Below are 6,904 nucleotides of genomic sequence, written 5' to 3' on the forward strand. Positions count from 1 at the left end.
ATGTTCGATATATCGAAGTTAAACTGTATTTCTCTGCAATTATAGCAGTGTTTCAATAAATAACAAATAGAATTACGTTTTTCACACGATTGGGGAAAATCATTGAAGAAGATGAGAAGTTTATAACAGAGACAAAGGGATTTATTTAAGTACAGAGTTATCGGTCTTAAAAGAGGGGATATTTCTCCTTAAGGAGTCTCTAATCAGTGATGATTTTCTTTAACTCTGACTTGGAAAATAAACATGTATATCGTACAAACATATAAAGATTGAAATTATATTTCATTTTCAAAATAGGGTACTAGCCGTTTTCTCTTTTGAAAAATATTCAAAGACAATGAAGTATTGATGAACAAAAAATATGCTACTTTAAACTGGAAAATATACAATGTAAATTCAATTAATAAAGTGTTCAATTTATTTATCTTGCAATTGGCCTGATGGAATTTTTAAAATGCTCTTATTGATTATAAAATGAGAAATATACTATTTATAAGTTTTCTTTTTTTTTCAGATCTTAGGGCAGAAACCTCGTTAGAACTGATTAATAGAATTCGTTAGTACTCAGTGAGGGTCAGAGGATTTATTCTTGTTCAGTTCTATACTTGCAAGACACATTATCAAGCGTGGGGTAATTGAGTCCTAGAGAGTATTTCTGGAAAAGTAATGTTTAATATTAATTAATTCTTTATTAAATGCATATTTACTTAATTGAATTGAAATATTTGTACCGAGGAATATGATCTATGTGTGTTTTTATTAAAGTTGTAGGATTAAATTTCCATTATAATGATTTTTCAAAATTGGAAAAACTTTTTAATGAATGGAAAGTCTGATCATACTATACCTCTCAACAACGGTCACGCGAGAGCAGAAGAGATATATTGTAATTAGTATATTTTTAATATATTATTCGTTGTGGTACATAAATTCCTGAGAAAAAATAAGTTTATAAAGAATGCAAATATAAGCAGCAGACGAACAAAAGATCTTTTAAAAAAATCGGAAGGCGACGCCGCTAATACTTACTGAATAAAAAGCTAAAACTATTTATTTCTCTTAGCATTAAAATAAATAAAATGTTCATACTTTCTACAAAATTGATTTGTAACCCTAATTATGCACGGGGGAGGGGACATAATCTTTTAATCTTGAAGATGTTCATCGAGAGGCTGAACCCCCTCCCCCCCCCCCCCTCGCTCCCGTACTTCTTTGTAGTATATAGTCAAATCAGGGTAATGGATTATGTATTAATCAAATTTGGTTATGAAGAAAATTTGGACCCCCCCCCCTCACCCATCCACACCCAACCACTTACCCACGAGATAGGATTTTTGAGTTTGGATATTATAACTTTTTATGTTGCTTGTTTAAATTCTTTTCAAGTAAGGTTTGTCAATTTTTTCAGCCCCCCCCCCCTCCTTCCCTCAAATATAATGGTGAAAATGGAAAGAGAAATTCTTATAAACATATATAATTTTTGTACAATTGTGATTTTTTAAAAGAATGCGGAATTGCAGATATTGCGTAAAGCTCCTTAGGAACAACATTTCCGGGAGGAAAGGATTGTGGGAAGGCCAGACGGATGAGTGAACATAATCATTTATGTCTCTTGGGGGTGAGATCATCAATTATCGTTTTTTTTTTCATTCAATGTCTTTTTAATGGTTCTTAAATCAGCCAGACAAAAGAATACATATTGTCGCCAAGTGATCGTGTCAATGGCGTGCAGGGAATTACAATTAGTATTTTGCGGTTTTAACAATTTATGATGTATATTTCTGGAGTTAACACTTTGTTAGCGCCATGCTTATGAAATAAAGTTAACATAAAGACTATTTGTTCTGAATTTAAAATAATTGTATTGAGCCTCCATTAAGAGCTTAAACTTCCGTAAAATTCCTAGATCCATCCTTGACAATTAAAAATATTCCTCTTTAATTTTAAAGTAAACGTCGTATATATTTCCTTCATAGCCTGTAAATAAATTAATTTAATTTATTAATGCTGTATACGCTTGTATACTATTATTATACCTCATTATAATTATTCTATACAACGCGTTGTTTGATTGGTTCTAGATTGTCACGTGATAGGGCCATAAACCATCATATTTCCCTGTCGTCGCCATGTTTTTCATCATATTCAACTTCTTCAGATACATCGTACATTTTCCCGTGATACTTATCGTTCGTTGAACGAAAATTCCCGAGAGCAGCAGACGTCACAAAAGCAAGTTTTTGCTTTGTCCCGGTTAATAAACTAAATTTATTGCATGAATGTTCAGGAAACATGAAGATGTATTCAGCCAAGAAATAGCATATACCTCTCGGGCGAAGCCCTGTGGAAATATGATTTTTTTTTTGGCTAAATAAATCTTCATATTTCTCTCACGATCATGCAATAAATGTGTAGGTGATTCTTGCAGTCCTTCTAGATGTAGTGCAGAATGGCATCATTGTATATGGTGGCCATTAAAATGTATATTCAGTAGATGATCACTTTTTATTTGCGAGAATCTTATTTTTGCGTAATTACGCGAGTCTATCTGCTCGCGAAAGTTTTATTCTCGCGTATATTTGTATTCTTAAGGATTATATACATTGGAAACCACAGCTCGCGAAAAAAAAGTTGTCTCGTGAAAATAAAGTGTCGCGAAAATATAGTGATCTACGGTTATATAGCTTGCATTGTGTTCACTTTACATTTTGCATACATGTTTATTTACTCTTGGACGATGAGGCAGTCTAAGAAACATGGCGTACAAAGATTTGCATAAAAAGTTACATAATATACATATTATACAGACACAAAATTATGGGAAATAAATGTAGTATGTGTTTTTGATTTGTGCAAATATTAATTAAAGATATTAAGATTTCCCATGGTTTATCATTCAGTGCATGGTTTAAATAGAATGGGACATGCAAGGTAAAGTTACAGGGAATTTTACGTTGTGATCTGATCCCAGTGACATACAAATAAAGAGAGAGAGAGAGAGAGAGAGAGAGAGATTGATTGATTCTAGCTATTATATTTACTTTCATTGCTAGAGACTTTTTCACTTAATTTATAGAGAGTATAAGAGGATCTCTTATAATCTAAATTCAAGTTTAAAAAAATTGGATGTAGGATACAATTTATCATTCAAGAATCACTTAAATTGCAAAAGTGATGCACATGATGAGTTCGACGGGTGGGGTGTTTAGATAGATAATTTCATTAAATAAGTTTAATTTAAATGCACCCAAGTTCCATCCCAAGGATTGCATTGAGATGGACACCAACCGCGGTAAGAGAAAGAGAGGAAGACTAAAGGAGACCTGGAGAAGATCAGTGGAGAAAGAAATAAGAGAAAACATCTAGTCATGGGGGCAGGTGCAGAGATGGACACAAGATAGACCCAACATGGAAGTCTCTGGTGACGGCCTTATGTGCTGACCAGCACGAAGAGCTTACATTAAGTAAGTAAGTACAATGTAATTTAAATTCATTGAAATAAGCCTGTATGTCAGCACGGCAACATTATATTTCTACAGCCATAAGTTTATTTAAGATGATTATTACATTGATTGTATTAAATTGATGAGGAAAAAAAGATTACATAAATCTATTTAAATGAATGAGAGTAAAACACACAAATTCTTATAACGATGCATTATAAAACATGAAATCAGAACCTTGGTCTGATTTAATCACATACAGTCTACGCTTCCCTGTAAGAGCTTCATTAATATTCGACGAATAGCATCGATGATCCAAAAAAGAAAAATGTGTTTTAGAACTGGGAGCCACTATCTAGGAGTCAGATGCTTTTTCTTCTCTATAGTGTCATCCAACAACTACTAAAAATATATTATTTGTTGATGAATTATTCCTGCAACTGTATAATGCAACCTTCACTCTTTTATTTTATGTGATTTTCACTCTTAATAATTGTCATTTCACGTGTACAAAGTACGGTGACAATCAAGTCGAATTTGTACATGCATAAAGCAAGGAGACAAATCAGCACGATAAAAGAGAAATAACTCCTGGAAAGATTCCCTATTCCAGTGACTATCACTCCAGCAGGAATCGGGCGAACGTGTACCTATCATTTTCAGTGAACGACATAACTTAAATAAATAAATAAATAAATAAATAAATTAATTAATTAATTAATTAATTAATTAATCAATTAATTAATTAAAAGAAAAGAAAAGAAAAGAAAAAAACAGGCCTAAGAATGCAGCGCCTCCAGCCATTGGGAAATTCCTTTATTAAAAGTAGGATGTTGCGCAATCGAACATCAGAATCATTCTTTATGTATGTTGACTTCTGTGTTAAAGGCTCGTAAGAAGTAATTTTGAAGGGGTGGGAGCACAAACTACCAAAATTTACTTTGAGTTCTCTTATTTAGTGTATATTGGCAAAATAATTAAGAGGACACAACTTTAAATTATCTTTGTTTTAGATTGATTACTAGGAAGAATGACCCCCGTGTGATTTTCACTCTTAATAATTGTCATTTCAAGTGTACAAAGTACGGTGACAATCAAGACGAATTTGTACATGCATAAAGCAAGGAAACAAATCAGCAAGATAAAAGAGAAATAACTCCTGGAAAGATTCCTTATTTCAGTGACTATCACTCCACCAGGAATCGGGCGAACGCGTGTACCAATCATTTTCAGTGAACGAAATAACTGGAATAAATAAATAAATAAATAAATAAATAAATAAATAAATAAATAAATAAATAAATAAATTAAAAGAAAAGAAAAGAAAAAAAACCAGGCCTGAGAATGCACCGCCTCCAGCCAATGGGAAATTCCTTCATTAAAAGTAGGATGTTGCGCAATCGAACATCAGAACCATAATGATTCTTTATGTATTTTGAAGGGGTGGGAGCACAAACTACCAAAGTTTACTTTGAGTTCTCTAATTTAGTGTATATTGGCAAAATTATTAAGAGGACACAACTTTAAATTATCTTTGTTTTAGATTGATTACTAGGAAGAATGACCCCCCCCCCCCCCCGTCTACATACCCGTGTTAAGCATTTGCTTCAAAACGCTACTTTACATGTACATGTAGCAACGGTAGCAAAAAGATCAGTTCTAAAGATATTTTCTTGACAAAGGTCTTCGCCAGTCAGTTTCGACTGCATGTGTCCCCCTTTTTGGAGTATAGTATGAGGCGCCGTTTTGGTATATATTGCCGTTTAGTGATATCACCTATTCGAATAGGTGATATCACCTATACGAAGAGGTGATATCACCTATTGGAAATGAATAGGTGATATCACCTATTCGTGCTGAATAGGTGATATCACCTATTCGAATAAGTGATAACACATATTTGAATAGGTGATATCACCTATTCAATTTGAATAGGTGATATCACCAATTCGAATAGGTGATATCACCTACTTGCATTTCTTACAACAATAAATAATGAATGTTCCCTTCCTCAAGACTATCTAGATTTCCATTGGAACCAAGCAAATTCGGGCTGCCCCGTTTTCCCCTGTAATTGAGTCCGAGACAATTTAAATACTTTATGTTATCGAACCCTGTAAAGTTATATAAATTTTATAAATTATACCAAGCTGGGGTACAAGAGAGTGGCATACCTTTCTCTATTTATTATGTAAAGTGGGGCATTTTCCGTATGGAATAGTTATTATGCGTTTTCACGATTTTTGCTATTATAATAGTATACATTACAGATAAGTGTAATAAATATTATTTGTGAGCAAAACAAACTACAAATTCTACTGGGGTGCTTAAAACTAAATGCGAATCGAAGCTGTAATCCATTGTCTCAAAGAACGGTAAGTTATAAAACGAAAGTGAAAGTAAATGAGAATTAAAGGCTATAGTCTTGGGAGCAGTTGTTATTTCATAAATAATTTGAATAGGTGATATCACCTTTTCAAAATGATTAGGTGATATCACCTATTCGAATAGGTGATATCACCTATTTGAATTGGTGATATCACCTATTTAATTTGAATAGGTGATATCACTTGTTTGAATAAGTGATATCAGCTATTCAAAAGGAATAAGTGATATCACCTAGTAGATTCAAATAAGTGATATCACCTATTCGAATAGGTGATATCACCTATTCAAATCAAATAGGTGATATCACTTATTCGAATAGGTGATATCACCTATTCGAATGGGTGATATCACCTATTCAGAAGCTGAACAGGTGATATCACTTATTTGAATAGATGATATCACCAATTGATAGGTGATATCACCTTTTTGGCAGTAAATACCAAAACGGCGCCTCATAGTATAGAAAGGCAATCAGTGCCATCTACAATTCTGCTCCACAGAGGCATATGAACTGTAAACGGTAAAACATCCTGGTGGTACCTTATAAATAAAATAAAATACAGATTCCGAGGGGTGGGTGGGGTGGGTATAGGTAATTAATACTAGAACATAACATCCTCCGAATTACTTTTTTCTTCTTCTTTTAATTTTTTTTTTGTTCTCAAATCTTTCCAAGGTGTATTAACCTTGACACACCGTAAAAATCGTATGAAATACTACCACAAATGGAGGTTCATACATGTATCAGAAAGGATCAACTTAACTCGAAAAAAAAGAAAGAAAAAGAAATGGTCAAACCAGAGACATATCTCTGGTCAATCTGATTCGCTCCAAATTCTCAAAATGTGCTCAAATAATCAATTTTTACACAGGCCCGTAGCAACGGTTTCAAAAGTGCCCCCCGGAAAAAATCTGGCAAGCCAAAAAAAAAAAAATAATAATAATAAAAAAATAATAATAAAAATAAATAAATAAATAAATAAAATAAAATAGAAAAAAAACTTTACCTGTCCAAATATATATATATATATATATATATATATATATATATATATATATATATATATATATGT

Source organism: Saccostrea echinata, unplaced genomic scaffold, assembly GCF_033153115.1.
Source record: "Saccostrea echinata isolate AGI-Se365-2 ecotype Australia unplaced genomic scaffold, CSIRO_AGI_Sech_v1 ptg000028l, whole genome shotgun sequence".
In the NCBI taxonomy this organism is placed as follows: Eukaryota; Metazoa; Mollusca; class Bivalvia; order Ostreida; family Ostreidae; genus Saccostrea; species Saccostrea echinata.